General features: G+C 40.9%; 1 protein-coding gene across 2 annotated transcripts in view; it reads right to left on the bottom strand.

The window, feature by feature from the left end:
- The window catches only part of CNTN1 (contactin 1), a 260,047-nt gene that overhangs the window by 148,132 nt on the left and 86,861 nt on the right, over nt 1-25,054 (bottom strand). Inside the window, exon 3 of one of the 2 annotated variants that reach the window (XM_074563570.1) lies at nt 2,516-2,623. The exons of the other annotated variant lie outside the window; for it this stretch is intronic. The gene's annotated coding sequence lies outside the window, so the exon portion shown is untranslated. The remainder of the gene's footprint in view (nt 1-2,515; nt 2,624-25,054) is intronic. 2 annotated transcript variants of the gene reach the window in all.

The following is a 25,054-nucleotide window of genomic DNA, read 5'->3' as shown; positions in this document are numbered from 1 at the left end:
AGTGAATTTCAATGGACCCTGGATACCCCTCTCAAATGCCTTGGAAAACCCTAGCCATTATTTCTTAGAGAAAATTAGTATTTCCACTTCTTTACGAATTATTAGAATATCTGTTTCCTCATTAAACACAGGTAATTTAAGTACTTCAGTTCCAACGGGGAAAAAAAATGAGGATGTTGTTATAAGATTAACATTCATTTGTGTCAAAGTGAGTGTAGCTGTGATGCTTTTTATTTATGATAGTCAAAGAACGTAAGTAATGTTTATTCACTGATGCATCTGGAAACAGTAGTAAAGCACTGAAACAGCTGAGCCATATTTCCATAAACCACATATGCTCTGAATTCAGTATTTGAAAGTGCAACCCTTAATTGTATACGTGTCATTCTCTCACAGAAAGAGGTTTCCATTATTTTACTTAGTTCCTGTGATACACAAAGTCAGGTGTTCCCTAATTAACCAAGGGGTTTATGAAGTTTTTCCTGCTGTTACTTATTCTCTTTTTTATACCTATATTCATGGTTGAAAGCCTGCTCAATCTGCAAATTATGCATTTCAGATGATACTTCATGGCAGAAGAAAATACAATCAATCTCCCCCCGGGCAAATGAAGAATGACTAGCACATTTGCAAGTGGCCAGCTATCCTATACATTTTTCTTGTTACTACCGCGTGAGCTCTTCACTGGTGTCCCTGCCATCCCCCCCGGGGTTCCCAGCCTGGCGTTCGCACGCCCAGAAGTGTGTTTGCACTCACCACACGCGAGATGCAATGCTTGCCAGGCAGGATTTTTAACGGCATGCTCTCTCTCTCTTTTCCCTCTAGATGCTCCTGTCCCTTATACATGTATTTTTCTTCCCCAGACTTCATCTCGCTGCAAGAGCTGATGTGGCTACAGCCAGGGGGCCAGCGAACACCTCCTGGACCTGCTCTGTGACTCAGCATCCAACAGGCCTTCAGGATCCCAGAAACCGGCACTGCCTCTCCCCACCGTCAGAATATATTCTTTATCCCGGAGACACAGCTAGCTTCCCCCAGTGTGGGAAGGAAGGGTGATGAACGGACGTACCCCTGGGCAAGAGCAGGTGGGATGCAGCTGGCCAAGGCGGCAGGGCATCAGCTAACCCGCGGGGCTGGACAAGGCGTGCACTCCCACGCAGGAGGACAGGTTCAAAAATGCCACTTCAGCCCGATGATTGCTTGACATGTTTTCAGTCGAGCAATATTAACAATGCCTGATGCCTAGTACAGCATTTTTCCAGCTGATTATTAGGTAATTAACAACCAAACACACACTGCTCACTGAGGCAGTGGTCCATATGTGTTTCTGTGCAGCGTGGCATAAGGACTCAGGGATCCAAAACTGGCCCATCAGGTGTTATTACACGTAAATGGAAAATAACAATGTAAACTCCAAATAAAAAGGCTACCCAAGGAATGGCAGCATTCTGCTGTGACTGCCTGTAATGCTTACTGGCACTACCTTGCTCCTTCAGATCACACAGCAAACAGCTTTCAGATTTATTAAACTAGCTATTTCTCAATACTCTGTGACAATATGTCTCTTTGAAAGTATGGGGACATCTTCAAGTTCCTGAACACAGAAACTAAGGCATTTGTACTCTGTTTTCCCAAATACGAAAATCTGCAAATGCATAAAATACTAGTGACGTAGAAATTTTTAAGCATTTACTATGGTAAATCATTTAATAGGCAAGAATAATGTGATTTAACTTTTCTTCTTTTAAAAGGTGGTAGCTTTAATGTACATCTAGATTGGTTAGACAGTTTTCCTGAATATATCCTAAGTTGTCAAATGTGCAAATGAAAATAATGCTGAATGCTTTTAAATTATTTTTTTTTATTTCCAGCAAATTATATAATTAGGAATAGCTGTCTTTGTACGTAAAATCTCCAACAGTACATAGTTTTCTGAAGGACAATAAGGACAGGCTTGTCTATTCACTGAATTACAGCCCAGACTTTTATCCAAAATGTAACAGTTTGATCAGCTTAGTTATTTACAGGACAGCCAAGCAATAGATTCTGGGACTCGTTTTCCTGACACACATTTTACTGTAGCTTGCAAATGTTACAGCAAATGTAAAGATAGAGGGGGGAAAAAAAAAAGTCAATGAAATTTCATTGTCGTTATTCAGTTAGACCTCTAATGAAACAGATCATGTTATTATATTGATCACCTCGGTGACTGTCCTGCCCCTCCCCACAATGCAGTCGTCTATAGCAGATAAAAATTGATCAGAAATGCACACTCTTGAACAAACTGCAGGATTCAAAAAGTATACCAGTATTTACTCTCAGCAATATTTAAACAACCATTTAAAAACAATCAGACTAGTAGGATCCGTGCAGCCATATCCACCCGAGAATCCTGACTCTGCATTCCAGCGCAGATATCTGAGTCAATGTAACCACACTGCATCATCATAATCCTGCCTCAGCATATTCCCTCTTCTGCACTCGAATCCACAAATAAAAAATACCCCTTTTTTACCTGCGGTGGTGAATTCCTGCTCGTCCTTTTGTTCATAATAACTATTCCAAGTTTGTATCTTTGAAAAATACAAGGAGGGTTGCACCAATAAACTTCACGGATCCTCTCCTGCGGCAGAAAGCAAATTAAAAAAAAAAAAAAAAAAAAAGACTTCAAACTGTGACCTCAGAGCAAAGCACAGCCGTTAGCATCCCTCAGCCAACCTTCAGTAGAAAGCAGGTTAGACAGCAGGAAAACTGGCTCCGTACATGGCTGCAACGCTTTCAAATCAAGCATTCTGTGCTGTAAGCTCAGGGATTTATATCTTCTTAAATAGGCCGTCCCACTCAATGCTGCTTGTGTGCATGAAAATATGAAGCATTTCACTGCAGTCACTTTATGCAAGAAACTACCCCAGTCATCTTTACAATCTCTGTCACTCTGCTCTGAGACTAAAGAATGAGCACAGCATGCATAATTCATGCATTAAAATCTTCTGTGCACTTCCTGCAGCAACTGTTACATCCAGTAATGGGATATTGATCAGCCCATCGCTAAAACAATCGGGGCTGGGCAATTGCTTTGCTGCAACAAACAATATTCCATCCAAAATGGGATGCAGACACAGGCTCCCCCCCTGCAGCACTCAAGCGTTACTCCAACATACATGGCCTGGCATTTACATATTGCAGAGTGTTTAATCTGGGCTCTGCATTTCTTTGACCTTCGAAAAATGCTGCATTATCTCAGACTGTTATTTGAAGTTTGTATTCCCTGCAGCCTGTTTCTCCTTTTAACTCCACGCAGCACAAGAAGCAAGTATGCTTTTCTAACCCCATGTTCAAAGCACAGCAAACCTCCAAAAGCAAAGAACAGATATAAGAGCTTTCTACCCCACAACACATTCTTTGCCCCAGATACTCCTGCACCTTGTTTGTACCAGGAGACTAGACCAGTCTCACTTGAATCCTTTTATTACGATGCATATATTACATTCTATCTGAATAGAGACGCACGTATACATCATTTTTGTCTAGCACAACTCACATAATTTCTATCTGCCAGATCAATTAAAACCAGTCCCAAAGTTTCTGCTTCTTCCCACAGATCTGAACATCTTCCAGCCTTTTCAGCACGCTCCCTGTTCTTGCACACCCGTCATGTAAACAAGCCTCATCGACAGTTTTCCAGCCCCGTCTTAAGCCCCTGCCTCCAGCAGCTTCTCGGCAACCCCATCCTTTGACTGCCACGGGCTTCTCCCTCCACACACAGGAAAACCACCACTGCCACCGTTTCAGAAGAAAAAGATGAGAGAAGGAAGACAGACAAAAGGAAGACACTAGAGCCATGGCTGAATAGCAATACTAAAATAACAGGAATCTTTGGTTACCCTGGTGTTGCCAAACAGCATAGTCACTGGAACGTGAACCACACAGACCTGTAGCTTCCGGAAATCTATGGAATTATTCCTTACTCTTGATGGAGCTTGGGTCTGATCTCATATCACTAACGCACATCATCATCATTAAAACAAAGAACTGTTATTGAGGTTTATTTGAAAAGAAATTCAAGAGGCTACTAAGTATTTCTTCCTGGGATCGAAGAAGGTACAATCAGCTAAAACAAAAAATCTTGACGGGACTGCAGCATGAACAGAGACACTCCAAATACTGATGAAAACCTGAATCTGGGCTAAATTAACGACTCTTCTGCAATTAAACACATTCAGAGTCGTCCCAAGTAAGTTAATGGAAAATTGTCTGGAGCAAGCAGGATTTGGCATACGGTCTGGAAACTAGAATGAATAGAGGCTTTTTCAGGGGAAAACTGGGAAGAAGTTTTGCTTGGTATGTCTCTCGCCAAAGGAATCACCTTTCAGTATATACAGTATCTACTGTTTCCCCTTATGCTAAGGCATGCCCATACCTTTCGGTGAGCTGGAAAAGGTGTCACCAAGAAATTACCATATGCCTTTCTGGTATGTCCTTTCTCAACAGCTACCAGGGCTCTAACATAACAGCAGTTAATCTCTATTTTGTGATACATCAAAACCAGCAGTTTAGGTTGTCAAATTCTTCACCCATTACTATCCCCTGAGTGCTGGGTCACCATCATCTCTGAAAAGCATTAAACTAGAAGTTACAAGCCGTATCAGAAAACATGATGCTGCGAACCTGATTGCTTAGTTAATCAGATTAGAATGGGAAGAAACCTCACAGAGATGAGATTCATGCCCCAGGTCATGCAATCCCCACGAACTCGCTCTGATCTTACTCTAATCAGTTATAAGTGGGACGTTTACTGGGGAAAAAATGCTCATGTAGGCATTGCAGGCTATCTCATCCTACGCGTACCATTACAGTGGACATCTGCCACTTCTTGCTATGTTGGGATTGTGTTCCAGATAAAGATGTCTAAATTTAGATAGCTAGCAGTGCATGCCCACACATGAAGAAGATGCCCATCCTCTGTCAGAAGACTGTTAGAAGCTGTTCAGCTCTCCAGCTCTCGCGGTCTATTTAAGGGTGAGTTGAATCCTTCCCATTTCCATTGACTGTATCGACTAGGCTTCTGATTACAATCAGACTGCAGACACGTGAATCACATGTAGATATCATCACATAGACTACTTAATTTAGACATCTCAATCTGTCACTGTATCCACCCTACCTGTGGTTTAACAGAGTATTTCCCTGGCACAGGTCAGGAGACATGGTAATTTTGGGCACAGGTACACTTTGACATATCCTACTCTCCAAATTCAAGCTATGTTTGGGATTCCATAAAGCCTTTGAGCAACTGCTTAAAACTGATTTCACATGTAAATGCCATTTTGGACATTTAGACATTTGGACATTTAGAATTTCTGCAATCTTTGCCTGGTATTTTGGAATTTGTATGTAATCTGATGGGTTCCTCAAAGGGAGACTAGAAGCTTTGGGGAATAAAGTAAATCTTCCCTCCGTCAGAGAACTTCATAAGCACCACAGACAATAAAGTGAGAAACTGGTACCACTTTCTTCGGAAGATCACAAAGATAAGAAGGATTCTACTGTTCAGATGGGTAAGGTCTAGAAAATGGCCAAATCAGTATTTTGTTAAAGTTACTGGCGTCAGCAAACACAAATATACGTGTTTGTTATAGATGCATTTCATTACATTGAAGTACTGCCTATGTATTTCACTGTGTTAAGACGTGTATCCCAAAGAAATATGACAATCTATGCTGACAGAACGTTACCCTTCTCTTCAGTTATTCGTATTTTTTAGCATTCCCTGATTTGCCAGTGATGAAAAACATGTAATGAAAATGCCCCGCTCTCCTTGCTTTATTACCCCAATTCCACACTTCTTATATAGACGATCATATCAAGCATTCACATTCTTACTATGTCTAGGTAGAAATCAGAAGCTCACAGGCATAAACACAAAGATTTATCCTTAATCATAAATGTGAGTTTCAGTACAATACACACAGCCTCCCAGCCCTCCCGGCACATTATCTTTTCAAAGTAGAAACCCCAGACTTGGGAACTTTCTACCCAATTTCAAATGGGAAAGTGTTTATGGGTCTGGAAGGTTTTAAGATATGCTACACAGTGGACTGTTAGGTACTTTCCATCACAGGATCCCATTTCCAGCCGAGTATATTCTGAGAGCACAAAGACATTTAATGCAGCCATTTCTTGTAGACGTCTTACTAATCTTCATTTTATCTCAGTAACTAATTGTTCAAATCCCACTGTTTCATATACCTCTTTCTGTTATGCTTTTGTTATTCTCCATTACTGTAGTCTAACCTCAGCCTTGGTTCATTGAATTATAGAGTCATTTAGTTTGGAAAAGACCCTTAAGATCACTGAGTCCGACCATTAACCAAACACTACCAAGCCCACCACTAAACCGTGTCCCTAAGCATCACCTCTCATCATCAACATCTTCCTCTTCTGCTCCTCTGCTTATACTGAGTAAAAGCTCTATTCTTCCACAACAAATTAATTCTATTCTTCTTCACTTTTTCTAGGTAGAAGACTCTTATTCTACCATTTATTTATCACATCCACAATGACTTTCACCTCCTTGACTCCAATTCTCAAAAACTCCTGTCTCTACTTCTCTTTCCACATGCCTATTTCTCCAAGAGAAATCTGACAAAACAGCAACTTGATTTTTTCTTCCTTCACTTTCCCTTCCTTTCCCTACCTCATCCTTGAAGCATAGAAAATGCTTGTGCTCAGTCCTGCTATATGTTCCACCCTCCTTAGAGCCACAGCAATCTCACATAGTTTCGTTATTTCCTTCAGAAACTCTCATTTCCCCACCCCTGCCTGCTTTCTTTCTCTCCATTCTCACCGTTTTTAACTTTCACAAAGAAAAAAACTCCCCATTGTTTCCCTTAGCCTCACTTGCTTCTGCAGGCACCATTACATCTTCCTGCTTTCTTTCAACTCTATATAGCTGTAAAACTACTGCATGAAGTGCCTTTCTTCCTCTCCTGATGGCTTTTACCTTTTGAATTGAAACATAGCAGCTCTTGAAATCTCTAGCATTTCTAGTTATGCAGACCTCTGGAACTGGGCTCATTTTTCTTCCTGACATACCAACAGTTTTTCATGATTAGTTTTTATTCCTGAAGTTCTGGCTTCCTTGATACAGTCTTATCCTGATCTCTCTAACTGTTGCTCTGGATGTCATTCAAAGGAACAATTTAATGCTTTCTTCTATGCTCTGCAGAGAAATATTTGGTCTTCTTTCCTCTTAAAACTTTACTCTGCTACAATCTCATCTATAAACACAGCGTCAACTACCATCTCCTCTTTGGAGGCTATACCTCTACTCCAATACTCCAGTACTACCACACTCTTTTCAAATTAGTATCTCAACCAATATTTCTGACACTGTAAATTCAGGCGTCAGCTTAAGCTCAACATAGCCAAATTAGGGTTTTTATTACCCACTCCCACAAACTCACCCTGTCAGATCCTTCATGAATTCACTGTGTACAGTGGCACCATCTAGCCCATCATTCAAGACACCTGTCTGAATGTTATCTCCAACCCAGATCATCCTTAGGTCATCAGACCCAGACCAAGTCTCGCAGAATCGTTCTGCAAATATTGCTCATATGCAATCTTTTAATATGCACTTAATTAATACCCTTGTCCAGATCCTTATCATCTCAGGACTAGATTAATAAAAAATCTTGTCCTCTGGCCTGGACAAACACAGCACCTAATCAAAGTGCTGCTGCAAAGACCGTTCTTCTGGTGCATCACTCTGCCTGTGTGACCTCTCTCCTTTCATCCCTCCACTCCCTTCTTTGGTATCTCAGATACAAGCAACTTCACGTTCCCTTCCATGGACCGCTCTCATTATTATTCTCACTTGGTACTGAACAGCCAACTTACAATTAGTCTGTAAGTTATTCTTCATTAGCCCCTTGTTAAATTTTCAGTCAAGCACTTCTGTGCTTCCTCCCATTACACTTCATGCTTTGGAAGAACTCTCTGCAACACCTGCAAAGTCACTGCATTGCCCTCCTTCAAATCCTTCCTTAAATCTTGTTTGCTATGATAATTAGAAATAAATTGACAGCATGTAGGCTGCTCAGGAAAGCTGAGACCACTATCTACCCTCCTGGCTTTCGTTCACTGTTTCTTTGCAATTCCCCATCTGGTTTTGCCTTTTATGTTATACTTCCACTCATAATTACTTATGAGCAATTGTCACCGGGAGAGGGACAGGCTTTTTATTTTGTTTGTTCAAAGGGGTCCCTGGTCGATGACTGTGGCTTTTCAGTATTACAGTCATCAACAGTACTGGAGGGCATATGAGACTGGGAATCTAACAGGGGTTATCTAACAGAACCTGGGGAGTCAGGAATAGAATCTGCGCAGGTGCACAGTTCCTGTGGAGGAGTCATATGAGGCTGAACAAAATCAAGGGTGCCAGTTCAGTCATTTAAACCGAAAATGTGATTTTGTTCCTCTGTGGACCACTTTGCTATCAATATGTAAACGTGTTTCCCAACAAAACAACTGCTTGTTCTGCTTTACTGTTTAAGTGTTCTGAGATTATCAAAGATACTAATTAATTATATGAAAATGCTTTCTTTAATCATTGCTCTGAAAAAATAAAAATATTTAATACAATTATATAAATTGTATGCCAACATAACTGTCCCTACCATATATATTATACTGTGTTCTATTACATAGCACAGGTTTAAAATATCATACTGCGTATTGTATAGTTATAAAATAAAATAAAATAAAATAAAATAAAATAAAATAAAATAAAATAAAATAAAATAAAATAAAATAAAATAAAATAAAATAAAATAATAACTATGGTTATTATTACAATAGACTACAGACTACTATATCTATACCTGCTATATTTCAGGTGTAAAAGAGATTCAGTATATACTGAGAAAAATGCTACTCTGTATGTTCACATGTTGGATATGAAGTCTAAGCCTTTCTTCTCCTTCCGTAGAGGTCCTCAATATGAGGCAGTTTTTACTCAAAACGTCATTAGACTTTCAAGAGCTAGCCACACATACAAAGCTGGAGAAAGTACTACTTTCACGTTCTCCTATGCCTTCGGTTTCAAACAGCAACAAAGGCTGTATCCAAGATAACATGTAAAGCTTCCCTCCAAACGCTTTCCCACACTTACAAAGTGATTTACTTCAAATCACTGCTGCTCCAAAACTAGCACGAAGTGCAGCGTGACTTGCTGCTGTATATCCCTCTACAGACTGTCTCTAATACTGATGGGAAAACTCTGTTCTTCAGATCTCTTCACCTGGTTTTCTGGTCACATAATTCTCCTCGGGCTGACAGCCCAAGCCCATGACCGCGTTGAACCTCTGCATACATTTTGAGCTCTTGCGCTTAGCAAAAAATCTGTTTGATATGAACTTTTCCTATATCCTCATTACTGCTGGTTTTGCACTCTACTGTGCGTGCTTCCTCTATGATGTTTCTGACCTCTGGATTGATTTTTCTATCCATCATTAGTTAAGAACTCTCTTCGTTTTGTTTATTGGTCCTCATTCATCACACTAACAACTTGCATCACTGGATAAACAAAGCAAGCTCTTATACTTGACCCAGTAGCAATTCCCTGTTGGGCTGCCTGGCTTTAAAGCCAGACCCTGCCGATATCCTCTTCCAAAGACCCACAAAAATTCGGGGATCACCACAGGAATCAACTGAATTATGTGTTTTGGTGAAACGTGGAAAAAGCCAAATATCCATTACCGTGAGCAGAAATTCAAGGCCACTGCCTGCGCAGAGCATAGCAACAAGTTCAGGGCTGCCAGCTCTTCAAGCGTGCAGTTCAAGCCAATGAATGTTTCCAGTTGACTGAAAAGCTTTAACTACAAGCCGTTTACCATACAAACGAGAGACAAACTGCTGCATCCAAAGATCTTGCTGGGGTTGCTCTGACAAGTGTTGGTCGGGAGGGGGCAGCTGGGTGAGGGCAGGGCTGCGGGCAGCCGGGGGCCACAGGCAGCCCCTCACCCCTGGGGCATGAGCCCGTGGCCTGTGAACGAGCAGCATGGGGCTGGGCCGATTGCAACTGGGGCAGCCCTCGATCGGGATCACTGGACAAGGCCATTGAGACGGGGCAGGTCCGAGGTCCTGCCAAGATGGGAAAGTGGCAGGGCAGGGAGCAGGGGAGCAAGGTGCCTGGCCAGACACAAGCGCAGCTGAAATACAGATCAGGCAAGGACCCAGGAAAGGCCAGCCCTAAAAGCAGCTCCGAGTGGGAAGGGGGAGAAGGCTTCTCACAGCTTTTCCAACAAATCTGATCCTAGGCTACACAGCTCCACCATTTCAGAGCTGGGTTGAACACTGGGAGCTAACTCCTCAGAGGGGGAAGGAGCTGCACAGCATGCTGGTGCTCTCAGGATCCTGATATCTGCTATAAGCAGGAATCATAGAATCATAGAATAGTTTGGGTTGGAAGGGACCTTTAAAGATCACCTAGTCCAACCCCCCCTCAATGAGCAGGGACATCTTCAACTACATCAGGTTGCTCAGATCCCTGCCCAACCTGACCTTGAATGTCTCCAGGGATGGGGCATCTACCACCTCTCCAGGCAACCAGTGTTTCACCACTCTCATTGTAAAAAATGCCTTCCTTCTATCTAGTCTGGATCTTCTCTCTTTTAGTTTAAAACCATTACCCCTTGAAGGAAAAATGCTGAGACTTTCCAGGAAGACTGTCAAGGTGATGAAGCAATGAAAAGAAATATACAAAAGAGATATGAGGTTTGGTCTAAAGCTATTGGAACAGAGGCTATGGAAAGAGTGTGAAATTGAAAAGCCAACCAAAAATGTCAACAACACCAATAGAACAGTGAGAGGAAGGCCACTGTGCAGGCGAGGACAGGTTGGGGAACGCAAACATGGGGAGGCAGGTGTGATAAAACTGTGTGGAGATGAACAACGAGCAAGAATTAATGGCAGCCTGGATGTAGCTCAGTGGACTGAGAGCCAACAGGGTGGTCAAGGCTAAAGCGAGGAGCACAAAGGATTGGAGGCAGCAGCACTGACTGTCACACAGTTTATTTTCTTTTGCCTCCTGTCTTCAGGTGATCGTGGTGGTGATTTTTTCTACCTGTAAAATGCTCTTGACATCCCCAGAGCGTAGCACGTGTCAGAAGGGAGAGACTGAAACCACGGATGGTGCCAGCGTGCCCGCTCTGCCCCTCCGCCCGCTGCAGCAGGCTGCTCTGCTGAAGTGCACCCAGCCAACTCCAGAAGCCTCGGAACAGCAAGATCTTAACGGCCACAGGTAATAACCTGGTGCCCTGAAAAAGTCCTTCAGATGCCAAACCACGAAGATGCCAATTTACATTGCCTGCAGCAAATTAATACTCATAACAAAGTACACAACACTCAGAAGAGTTTTCCTCCCGCTCACTTTGTAATCTGCACATTTGGATTTTTATCTGTTCTCTACTCAGTATGCAAACTGCTCAGTGAGGGCATATTGCACAGCTACTTTTCAGAGCAGACTGTTCTCCTTTCCGTCGCACCGATGGAGAAAACAAGGGTGCCTTCTCCCACAACAACCCAATGAACACTAGAAGTAATACATTATTTGCTTCCTTGATTTTACTCCATTCCCTGCTAGCTCTGCATGTCACACTACACTTTTGAATGAAGAAAATGTCAGTGTGTTCCCTGATACGCAGCATGGGATAGCATTTGGCTGCATACAAATCACAGGAAAACTGAGGTGGGAGGCCAGTATTTAATTTTCATCCTCATGTCAAACATACTTGCCAGTCAGTACCACCCAGTGTTTTCAAATGCAGGTCAACTTAGATCAGTAACTTGCCAGTAAAGAAGCACAAGTGACATAAAATAAACAGAAAGCCTCCTACTTTCCTGCCACCAACAGCCTGCGTTGTCAGTGACAATCATCCTCTGCTACTCACCACTGGCACGCAGCCCTTTCTCCTCTTTGCCAGAGCATGGCTTTTGACTTTGTCATCGCCATTTGTTCACAGTTCTCTGAATCAACAGATGCTCCACCACACAACACACACCCCCTTAGTCCTATCTGACCAGAGAGAAAAGAAACACACAAATACAAATGGCAAAAGCAGTTCTTTTTAGCTTGTGAGCTGTGTTCCTCCAAATAAAAACTGAATCAGACATTCAGGTTCTCCCAGCAAGGACCTTCCCCTGCAGTAATATCCATTCACAGGTCCAAGAGCAATCATGTTTCTAATGGTCCGCTTTTTCCTTAGAAATTCTGTGAAAAATTACTAACTGCAAACACATAGAGAATATAAGATAAGCAGTGCTAAATATGCATCACGCATTGCAGGGGGAAGAGCCTTGCAAATAATGGAAGTAGAAAACTCTGAGTTTTCTAAATTCAGTGAGAATTTAGTGGGGAACTCAATTAAATCTGTAAATTTCACCACTTTGGGTGAAAACCCCAAACCCCAAACTAAGCCAAACCAGGATTGTCAATCCCTTAAAATTCAAAATGAGAAGCTCTCTTCCCTCTTTTATTTTCTAACCTATACCAATGCTATCAGTTTACATGGCTTTTAGGATTACTCCCCAAACAGTAACCTGCATAAACTTTTTGGGTTTTCATGTGATCATGGTCTGCAAAAGGCAGACTTCACCAAAATATAGAGAACAGGATATTTCCTTTGAGTGATGCTGAATGAACAGACTAATGTCTAAAACTTTCTCTGAACAGATAACGGCATAGTAGTCAGCATTTCATGAGAAACGCAACATACGATAAGAACTATGAAACGTGAAGGGCTGCAAACATTACACAGGGTATGCAAGTTGTTTTTCTTGTTTTAAAAGAAATAAAAATAATGTTATGAAAATGAAATTCCTAACTGGGATAAAAAAATAGTTATCTTTGAGGAAGTAGGAGCTCAATGTCAAGTCCCAAAGTGCAATGTTGTCACATAAGGCACATAGTGCAGGAATATTGTCTTGGAATGAGTAAATACTAAGTATATAAATAACAAATGAAGGAAACCTGTGAATGGGTGTTATCTATTTCTGAAAGAAAAATAATTTTTGGTCAAATGACTAATGTTGCACAGTTTACTTCATTTTAGTAGTAGAAATCAAAACAACAACAAAAAATCAAACAGAAGAATGAATCTAAGTGAGATGATAATATCATACATACATCTTACGTACACAATGTAATTGTTCACCAACCTTTTTTAATACACAAAAATTAAGCTATTTCACAGATATAGACAGGTAGACAGACAGACAGATAGATTAAAAAAATCTAAGCAATTTAATGTAGATTGAGTATTTCTAGTCATTGGATAATTCTTTTCTCTGCCATAATTCCAAGAAAAAACTTTTTTTTTTAGGCAGATGATCATAGAATCGTCTAGGTTGGAAGGGACCATTAAGATCATCGAGTCCAACCATATCATGGAATGGCTGAAGAACTGCAACTATATAAACTAAAAGACTAAATACTGTGCCTTATGGGTTACATCAGCTAAAAGAGAGCAAAAAGTAGCACTTGCAATACTGCCTTTTGATAGTTCTCCAGCTAACTAGTCAGGTAAGTAATTGAAAATTAACCGTTCGGGCCTTTGAGTTTATAGAAGTTTACCTTCATTTATGTATTTTACCGTTGAAGTATTAACTGGCAACAGAGACTAGTTCTTTGACAGAAAAACGCAAAATATATTTCAAAGGAAAGGAAGCTGCGGTGAATAGCTTAATGGACACCTACAGTAACCCACCATAATGTGCCTGTGAAGGTAAGCAGCAACATTAGTAAGAAGTATAATCTGTACTAGAATACCAAATATCCAAGCCTCCCAGTTATCCCAGGAGAAGAATTTAACTTCTGAGGAATATGAAAAGATATTATACATTAGCTTAATTGTATGCTCGAGGGCTACAATATTTATGGTTTACAAAAAGTGGCAGACTCTGTTCTGTACACAGAGCTTTTACTCGCAAGAGCAGTACAAGCTAAGGGTACTGACAAATAATGAATCTGTGGTCAAATCCTGAAATACAATTGCAAATATACCATCTGTCACTTAAGATTGGACTAAACGTGATTGATACAGCCCACCTGTTCTAGAACAGTTCCATTATATAGAAGTTTCACCAAATTTCACATAGAAAGTATTGATCTGTTCAAGCATGAGGATGATCTAAAACAAGAGAACTGCAGCTTTACAACTTCAAAAATAAAGAACAGAATCTGTCCATTACAGAATGAAATATAAATGTATTTAGTGCTCCCTAAAGAGGAAAGAATTAAGTAAGTTAACCTTGAACTTAAGAGTGAAATTGGCCATATTCCATCCTTCACCCTATTTTCAGTGTACTTTCTGCCAAAAAAGCATGTAAAATGTTTTGTCCGTATCAGACTGAATAATGTCCTAAGATGACCAGACAACAAAGGAGCTGAGGAATCTTCTGGACAATTCAATTATGATCTTACCAGGGTATTTCCAGACTACTGATATGTTAACACTTCTTAAAAAACTGGCATCTTTTGCAATAGGAGCACTGAATTTGCCAGATGTTTACCAGAGTCTTTCTCTCATTTCCTAACATAAAAAAAAAATAAAATAAATTGCTGCTGTGCTTCACAAAACATGGAGCAAATATTAGTGACACTTAAATGACCCATACAAGCTTGTAAACTGTGGTCAGGGTTTGAAAAATCTTTTTTTTAACCTACAGGCTCCAATTTTGCCTTAGAGCTACAGGCAATTTCTATTAACTTCAGCAGGACCGCAAGGTTGTTCAAGCATGGGAAATGTTTGCTTCTTAGTAATTAGCTATGTTTATCACAAAGACATACAAAGACACCTGCTATCTCCATAAGAACAAGGTGAGATATCAATGAATGCCACTGCTGCTTTAAAAGAAATAGTATGACTTTAATTGGGGCTATCAAATGGGACACAAAAACACTTGTTGCTCACACCTCCATGCTGGATGGAGGAGGTGGGTTTGCACCAACAAGCAGTAAATACTGTACTGCATCATTGGCAGTGACTATGCCGTTCTAACCAAAATCTGTGTAAGGGACAATATGAAGAACAACACAGTCTGTCAAAAGCAAACCCTATATAAATCTCTGATGGCTGAGGTTTCACTGCCTACTCTGTCTCCACCTCTAGGTCCTCAGTGATGTATGTGTACCTTGAATGACAGGTGGCACGATGTTTTAATTTCTATGCTTTCAGTAAAAACAATGTGCATGGTATGTTTTGTACAGGAGGGCAGGAGGTAGCTGAGTCAGCTGCCTGTGCTGCCCTGGCATGTGGCGTCTCGGACCAAAAACCTTCAGAGGGAGGGAAAGAGTTCAACTTCTCCAAGGGCTTTGCTCCCTAAGCTGGGCAAGCTCACATGGTGTCCCCTGCCTTCCCAGGGAAGTCTCTCTCACAGGATGTCACCCACCCAGAAGTGCCTTGCCATGCAGTGTGGGGTTAGTCACTGGGGGGGGCACAGCAAGCTGGGACCCTGCAGCCCAAGACAAGCAGGAAATCCCTGAGAGAATCTGGCACTTCCCTGCAGTAAAGAGCAGATCTACAGACAACCCTCAGTGGTTACAAAACAGGGGCAACTGGAGGGGACAGCATCCTATTTGTTCCACCATACCACAGGAAAAAGCCAGCTCAGCAAGCACACAGAGGGAGTGACTGGTTTTCAAAGTCTTTTCTTTTAATGTGTTTTTCCTATTTAATGAGACACTCGTTTCAGTTTATTAATTTGTGTCCTTAATGAAACCTATCTTATAAATCCCATTTGGTGCATTTGAGTAGGTCATCGGATAGGAAAAAGATAAAGCTCTGTTACCTCAGTCCTCCAAACAAACACAAGCTTGTCACATACATGGATTACAAAAAAAGCCTCTGACTTCTCAGTCCATCTTTTTGTTACCAAGGAACGCTTCTCAAGACATAAGTATGCTTGATGGCTTGTTTAGTTCGATATACAGTCTCATCCAAGAAAAGAAGCACGAAACGAGTATTAGAGGAAGCCAGTAAACAGTATCAAGTGGTCTGCAGTGTTTAACTCGTCAGAATGATGGCACAGAACAAGATTTTATTTGTCATAACAGGAGGAAGACCAGAGACCAAAACCACCAGAGACAAACTGGAGAAAACATGTGGCTTCTATGACCCTCTTTGTATTGCTAAAAGGTGTCTGGAAAGTACCTACACTGCTAATTTTAAAAGAATACTTTAACAAACTCTCTGCACATGCAGCAGTACAAATAGTTGGAACATTGCTCTGTGGTAGCCTTAGCCTTTGCCCTTCAACCAAACCAGGTCACTTTCCTGAGTCTTCCTTTAAAAACTCAGATTCCTACCATTGTTATGCAAAAAAAGAAAATAAATCCTGTAGCATCTCTGATTTTTGTGGTTCCTTATTTGCAGTCTACGCATGGTGCCACAACACACGCCATTTACTTCTCATGTGACTCCAGTCACGTTCTCCATGTCCTTCCTGGCTTCCCTTTAGCCATGGCATCAAGCTTCTCCTCTGGGACACCAATGAACCCTGAGCTGGGAGCAGTGCTGGTACAGGAAGCTAACGGGTAGGGCTTGTGGTCACACCTGTGGCAAGCACAGAGCAAGCACCCAAGCCTTGGGCATTATCGGAAGGCGTTGCCAGGAGAAAGGGCTTCAGCTCCACATCACCCAACTGGATGAGGAAAAGAGGTGAGTTGTCCTGTGTGCTGACGTGCCTAAGTTTCACTGCAGTTTATTAAAATAAAATCTAAAAAAAAGACTAGCAAGTAGCATTTCACTATATAAATATATATATATATATAAAAATATATATGCATCTGTACACAAGGAGAACACGACCTGACCTGGACTGCTTCAGCATTTAAAATCACCTGGATTGGTGATTGATGGCAATGGATGCCTGCACTATCTCCGCAGAGGCTCTTCCGCAACACATTCATCACAACGGAGATGCAAGAATCAACAATGCATAAGTCACCAGGAAGGATCAAGGGGGTTAGTGCTACAATTTTTCTTCAACATTCATCTCTAAGAGCTGTAAAAGTGGTCACAGAGAAGTAAGAAAACCTTGTCAAAATGACCAGGCCTTGGTTTTGTCACTGACTAAAGTCATTCTTATTCTCAAACTCTTATTTTTACTGAAACAAAGACCTAGATCCAAGGTCCTTAGTCAGATCTCTAACTTCTCCGTCTGTGCTGCTTTTCTTTCTAGATTTGAAGAGATTTACCTTTTCAAAGGGTAATTTTTAAAAATTAACTCAGTCTGTCTTGTTTTCCTCAACACGGGCAGTTTTGAAGATTCATTATCTAATCCCATGCGATCAAAACAGTTCACCTCCAAATCGCAAAGGATGTCTCTCTACCAGAAACAGTAATCAACATATTATCAGTAGGCAAGGAAGTAAATAAATTGCATTAAGATTGCTAAGGCACAATTATGAAATACTGGTACTGAGGCTCTAATTCCTGTATGCAGTTAGATTCATTGGAGAATTTACAGAATACTACTATTCATTAATAATTATTGGTTTAATTCCATTATTATGATGATCGAGGAAGCTTTAAAACACTCATTTGAAAAAGGTAACAATCATCTGGGCCCTGATCCAGCAAAGCACTTAAAAATGTTAATTTTCATCACGAAAATAACCAACTGGATTTGAACAGGACTGACACGCTTACGTTAAGATAATCTTGGCTTTGTGAAGTCTATAATGAGAAAATCAAGTAGAAGCATTATAAAACCAATCCATGCCTGGCAAAGTCCTGCCAGAACTTTGCCTCAATATTACACCATTATCATACATTCTCCAAGGGGCTATTTTCTTCTGGGAGACTACCAAGTACAATGAAGAACTTTTATAGGAACTACTTCGGGGGGGAAAATCTATTGTGGACTCAAGCACACTTTTACTTTTTGATTTTTGCTCTTATTTGAGACCAATATTATTCTTTGTATATATATTTGAAGTACTTCATTTTATGCATACAGTCCAATAAATTCATCACCAGTCTCTGATAACAAAAGCTCTGCCTGCTCTGGGCTGTCACTTGCCCTACACTAAACAGAGATTTCTCCTTCTAAATGAATTCAGCACAATGAGGAATGAAACATAAGATGAGGAGTTTCACATAAAATCACATTTCAAATGCTCTGTCCACATTCCAGACACTTTTATATTGTAACCTACCAAATTTTCAGTGTGGGTTCCTACCTCTCTTCTCCTCTCCCTGAGCAGCCAGTGAACACTAGCTTCTACTGCACTGCACACAGCGTTTAGAGAGACACCCATTCACCATTCAGAGAGACTCTCCATCCACTGCACATTTATATCACACACATTTTTTATTAGCCTTCGCAACTACCTTTACGCTTAGATTATTAGTGTTCCTAAAGTAATGTCTATGGCTTTCAACACTGCATACTTACAAGCTTTAATCTCAAATCGTAACACATCCTCCTGCCTACATGGTGCATGCAAAACAACAACAACAAAAGGACATCATATGCAGAAGTGAAGAAATTGAGAAAGGATGTAAAGGCCATTTTATCATTTACATGTTGCATGACATTTCAACTCTATTAAGTATAGCTCAGGATGAGCTATATTTAGCTCAAGATGTCTTGTTTAACATCTTTGTCAGCAACATGGAGAGTGGCAGAGTGCACCCTTAGCAAGTTTGCTGGCGACACCAAGCTGTGTGGGGTGGCTGACACGCTGGAGGGAAGGGATGCCGTCCAGAGGGACCATGACAGGCTGGAGAGGTGGGCCCATGCCAACCTCATGACGTTCAACAAGACCAAGTGCAAGGTCTTCCATCTGGGTCGGGGCAATCCCAAGCACCGATATAGGCCGGGCAGAGACTGACTTGAGAGCAGCCCTGAAGAAAAGGACTTGGGGGTGCTGGTGGACGAGAGGCTCAACGTGAGCCGTCAGTGTGCACTAGCAGCCCAGAAAGCTAATCGTATCCTCAGCTGCATCAGCAAAAGCGTGGCCAGCAGGTCGAGGGAGGTGATTCTCCCCCTCTACTCCACTCTCGTGAGACCCCACCTGGAGTACTGTGTCCAATTCTGGAGCCCCTACTACAAGAGACATATAGACGTGCTGGAATGTGTCCAGAGAAGGGCCACGAGGATGATCAGAGGGCTGGAGCACCTCTCCTATGAGGACAGACTGAGAGAGTTGGGGTTGTTCAGTCTGGAGAAAAGAAGGCTCCAAGGAGACCTTATAGTGGCCTACCAGTATCTTAAGAGGGCCTACAAGAAAGCTGGTGAGGGACTTTTTAGGATGTTGGGTAATGGGAGGATTAGAGGGAATGGATTAAAACTAGAGATGGGACAATTCAGACTGGTCGTTAGGAAGAAGTTCTTCACCATGAGGGTGGTGAGACACTGGAACAGGTTGCCCAGAGAGGTGGTGGAAGCCCCATCCCTGGAAGTGTTCAAGGCCAGGCTGGACGGGGCTCTGAGCAACCTGATCTAGTGGGAGATGTCCCTGCCCATGGCAGGGGGGTTGGAACAAGATGATCTTTAAGGTCCCTTCCAACCCTAACAATTCTATGATTCTACGAATATGATTGCAAATACCATTAACTCTATTAAATTATATTTGAGTTACTGAAAAGACAGTGTACTGCTGGTGGAACATAAATGGATTGCCTGACTCATTCAGGCTAAAGGTTAATCATAGAGGTTTCAGAAACCAAATGGAACAAAAAGCAAAAAAATCCCCACAACACTACTGAAGAAGACTTCATTAACTATATGCACTTCTACATAGCTCCCAAACTTGAGACAAACACTTCACAAAGAAAAATAAGGTGACAGCCTAGATTATAAAGTTTATTTATATGCCATGCGGTGCAGGATTGTATGGAGATACTCAGCTGGCTCTGAAAGCAACAGCAGTAGAGCTGTGCCCAGCCTGCTGGGAGAGAGCAATACCTGATGTGGTCGCTGCGCTGCAATTATAAATAACAGTCCTTCCCACATCTGTGCTGGTGGCACAAACTTACCAGATACGCCAGCATTGCACAGGCTGGCTTGTACAGTACAAGCTCTAAAGGAACAGAGCAGAACAGCAAGAACTGAGGATGGAATGGGTGTTACAAAAGACAAGTGTCGCAGCAATTTGATCACACGTGGGATTTTCCATATTTCATGACTACACTGACATTATATGCCACCTTCCGCTATGTCTGGTTTGAGATGAAACCCGAATGATAACTCCTCGTTCCTGCTTCTTCTTCTCCCCCTCTGTTCTCAAGGTGCACTAATTTCCTTTCAAATGAAGCCTGGAAAGAAGCTGTGTGGTATTTAAGGAGATCCTCTAATGTAAAAGACTAGGAGATGAGGGCTGTTGGAGTGTGCATGCATCCCAAGATCAGGATTTTGGGGTGTACCACAGATAGCACATGTACTGCAGGCATCCAGAGCTTAGCTTCATCTACTCTAATATCATATTCAAGAGCAGCAAGTAGGAGACTAAAGAGAAAAATGTCTGGATTTTCTTAATGAACACCTTTGTCCTCAGCCTTTTCTAAGCTTATACCCTTAAACACAAAGTAATGTATTCCTCTTATCTTCTCTCACAGAATAATCATTGACTGTTCTTTGGAATTTTATTAACCTCTTTAGATATACTATACTATGGTGATGACTTCAATAAATAATTTATTAAGTGAAATATTTTTCCTTTTATTAATTTTAAATTACCATTTTTTATAATTCTATTACTATGTAACTTCTTTTTTAGTATTATTTGAAAGAATAAGCCGAACTTTATACACATATGGTCAACTTTTATTGAAATTATACCTTCCTTGGAAGTATTTCATCTGCAAAATTAACTGTCCTAATCAACCAATTAGTTTGTAATCTAATTACCCTGTGTGTCAAAACATTTATCAAAATATCTACCCGTTCATATTTTTGAAGAACTAAACACATTCAAGCAAGACGGTATTGTCTAACCTGTTCCATTCTTTATAGGACTGAAATGTTTATTTTTAATTGTGTATTGAACAAGTATTTTTCCTCAGTTTTCTAACATGATCTCCAGCTCTCTGCAGTGATTGCTGCTGAAAGAAATCAATGCACACTAATATTCAAATTAACCTTTCCATTCTCCCACTTGACAATGCTCAAATTTGACTGCCTTTAGGATGCCAAACAGTTTACCTTTGGTTTTGGTCCTAGGTAGTCATCTTTGCTCTACTTCTTTATTAAAGCTAATTTGGGTTTAGGTGCAATACCAGTTTCTCCACGTCCTGCACCTTACCACAAGCCGTCTGCTGAGCTGTCTGGCACACGGGTGACTGAAGGAGGACAAGAGCAGGCCAGGGGCAGTCGTGTCTCCCCACGCTGGGAACCTGCATCTCTGCCTGTCAGAAGCCAAATTTAGCAAACTTTACAGCACTCTGCAAGGCTGTTTGGTTCAATCAGCCTGCAGAAGGCACATTATTTGTTTTTAGGTTTCCACTTCTCTTTGTTCTGTTTAGTTTGATGCCCAAGGCCATCCAAGGTTTTATAAAAGAAAGACTTCTGAACTAATTTTATGCTTTATGTTTTTAGAAATTATTTATAGTACACAAATCCTTTTGTCACAATACTTAAGTAAATATATTGCTATTACCGAAAATAAGAACATAAATTACTAGCTCTCAGAATAGTACTAAGTATTTAAATTCATTGTGACTCCATACTGAAATCTGATTTTTTTTAGATGGTCTTCTGGAGTTACATGCTTATCATATTTTAGTGCACACTAATGCAAATCTCTTCAAAGACCAACAAAAATGATTTCTGAAGCTGCAAGTCAGACTAGTGTCAAGAACAATACCAAAAAGTGGCTCATAGCTAATAGTTCTGAAGATAAAGTAAGAAGCAAAATAGCTTTAGCTGCATTAATCATGATGTGCAAAGACTCCCAATTTCCCACTTATTCTCATCTCAGAGGCATCTTATCTCTAAAACTGTGTATTTGGTGAATTCAGTAATTACATTACTTGAAAACTGAAATATGAATGGCAAAACGAAAAAAAATAAAATGTAATGAGTTGTTCCATGACCAACAAATGTAATGAAACACGATTTCCTACAGATTTGAGTCCTACTTCTCTCACACCCCTTAACCAAAATAATTTCGGCTTCTCTCCCACCGTATGTACTTCCTGACATCTCTTCTGGGCAGGAGACAGCACCTGCTGTGCTTAGCCTGGAGGTATGTATATGTTGATTGCTGCCAAGGAGAATATATAACAGCTTTCCACTCAGTAGGGCACTGATTTGGGTTTTTCCTCTTTACTGAGCCACGGCCATCATGAAACTTGTAAGAACTTAATTATCTTAAAAACTCACAGAAGATTTCCTTGCCATGTTGCAGGAGACAGGTCAGCAGTTTGAAACCTGATGCAGAGGACTGACAGACAGGAAGTGTTTGCACAATCCTTTGCTTCCTTAGGAAACAGTAAAATATTACACCACATTAAAGCTCCATTACACTAGTGGTGCTGGCAATACAAGCTCAATGGAAATTTCAGCAGCTTATTCTATTTATTGAGGTATGTAACATAAATGCCTGGCACAATATATTTAAATATACATTAAAAGTATATTTTAAATGCATATTTTGAATTTTACATACATATTCTATACTATAGCTTTTATATATAATATGTATGTGTGTATGTAACTATATGTAAAGTGTGAAATAAAATCCAAAGTCTTTGAATTGTATTGATTTTTTTTAATATTTTTTTAACTGTAGGCCCTCATCAAAATAGAAACCAGCCTAAATGGGTGATGAGGTACTTCTGATGCTCGCACACCTCTGAGGGTGGGCAGTTTGAGTACAAACTGACAGTGGTTTCTGCCACAGCTACATCTGAACACAGCCCCAGGACTCTGCCTAAACCATGCAGAGCGAAGAGCTGGAGTGGTTAGCAAGCCAGCTGCAAGTGCCGTGCAATTAGCTACTGGGTAATGAGTCTCTTCACGGGTTTTACTTTTTTCTTAAATTTTATCATGGACAGAAACAAGCTTTAGTTTTACTCTGGACTGAAAGAAAAGGCCAAGTGGGATTCTTGTCTCGCCCACCCTACTAGTGTCTCTTCCATGCCTTCCCCAGGGGTGAGCTGGCTTTCACCTGAATCGCAAGCCTCTGAAATCCTGCTCTTTAAGGCACAGAGCTGCTTAAATATTTTCTTCCTAAAACTCACGTTACCGTATATTCCTTTCTTAGTTCTACCTCTGAGGAATAGCTAGTGCAGGGTTTGGTTTGAGCACTCCGGAGAGACAACTCTCCTTGTTTGCCTCACTTGGCTTCCAGTCAGGGAAACCCTCTGACTCCTTTCCAGTCCCTGTGCTCCTCGTGGGGAATTTCCACGTTCCCCTTCCCAGCCCCGCTCTGAGAGGCGTCATTCAGAGTTGAGCAGTATTGCTGGCAACCAGCTGCTTGTTTTACTGTAAAGTCATCCACGATTTGATTGCTCCTGTCACAATTTCCCAGATGCAGTTTGGCTATTACATGCAAATGTCTCTTATGAAATGAATATACAAAGCTAAATGAAATCCTCCTGTCAAAACAGAGGTTGTGATAAAGATGCTGCTCACAGAACAGACACCAAATTCACGCAGACATATTCCCAACCTGCACAAACATCACCTGCTTTGAAAAGTATGGTTTTCCATTGTTCTGTGAAACAAGGGGAAGAAAGCTCAGGAATACACGAGTTGCTTCCCACAATTTAAATATGATCCTCAAAACAATTTTTGCGAGAATTGGTTATCAGGAGGGAAGTAACTGACAGCAAGCTAATGCAGCTCAGTAACGTACTCTTTCATAACTCTGCTGGTCTACTAAAGGACCTAAGTCAATGTGTTACTTTAATACTTGCATTTTTTTAACAATAGGCTCGAAATCTCACTACCATACATACTACTCTTCGAGGACCTCTCCACACAAGAATGTGACCAGTTGGTTCAATACTGCTGGGCTGAATTTCACCACAAAAGCTGATAAAAGGAATTTTGTCAAGTCCAGGAGATAAACAGTGCTGCAGGCACAAAAACGCATACGTACATAAGACATGCACACCACCACAAAAGGGAGCAGGGTGCAATACCCTAAGCAAGAGGCAGACTTCATTTATAAGCCACAGCTCTCACCTGAGTTTGAACTCCAAAATATATTTGAAAGACAAATAAAGCTGAATTTCCTTAACCACCACAAATACACCATTGTTTCGGTTTTCTACTATTTTTTAATTTAAGATTAAATCCTTTATTAACTCCAATGCGTGTTGTAGCTACAGGAGAATATTTTCATTTAGAATAATATTTTCATCTTCAAGCTCTGTCAGGAAACAGAAGAAGGAACATTTTCAAGATGCAATCTGGTCTGTGGCCATAAAGCAATGTGCTGGCATCTGCTGCCATCTTCTCTTTTCCCTGTGCTGACCTGGTAGAGAGACGGGGTATCTGGGGGGCCCGTCACCATCAGTGCTTCACACCTGCGATTTTTTACACAGGAAAATTACTCACTGCTTACAGGATCGCTGCATTAGACACTGCTAGTGTTATGATCAGGCTGGTAGGAACTCATAAGAACTATAAGGTGCACATGTGGTGGAAGAGCTCGCACCTTCAGTCTTTGCCTAAGAGAAGTGTGAGGATCAAGAAAAATTCTGCTTAGAATCCTGTTTCTAATGTCAGGTTAATGAGCCCTGGATTTCAGTGGAAGCAATTACTCCAGAAGGAAGGAAACAGTGAGAGAGAGAAAAAAGAGAAGAAAAATGGGGGAATATGGAAAGGATAAGAATGAAACAAAAAATGCTAACAGAAAAATAGTGATAAGAAACACCTGGACCATCTAGATCAGTTTGTATTGCACAGCAGTATACAAACATCATCTTGCACAATTTCATACTTTGAATATCTATTTTTGACAGAGCTCTAGAAATAAATTTAGGTTTCAAAATGAAGTTATCGCTAGTAAAATCAAGCAGTCCCTGCAGACCAC

The sequence above is a fragment of the Larus michahellis genome, chromosome 1 (genome assembly GCF_964199755.1).
Source record: "Larus michahellis chromosome 1, bLarMic1.1, whole genome shotgun sequence".
NCBI classification, from domain to species: Eukaryota; Metazoa; Chordata; class Aves; order Charadriiformes; family Laridae; genus Larus; species Larus michahellis.
This window is presented reverse-complemented; position numbering and strand designations above follow the sequence as displayed.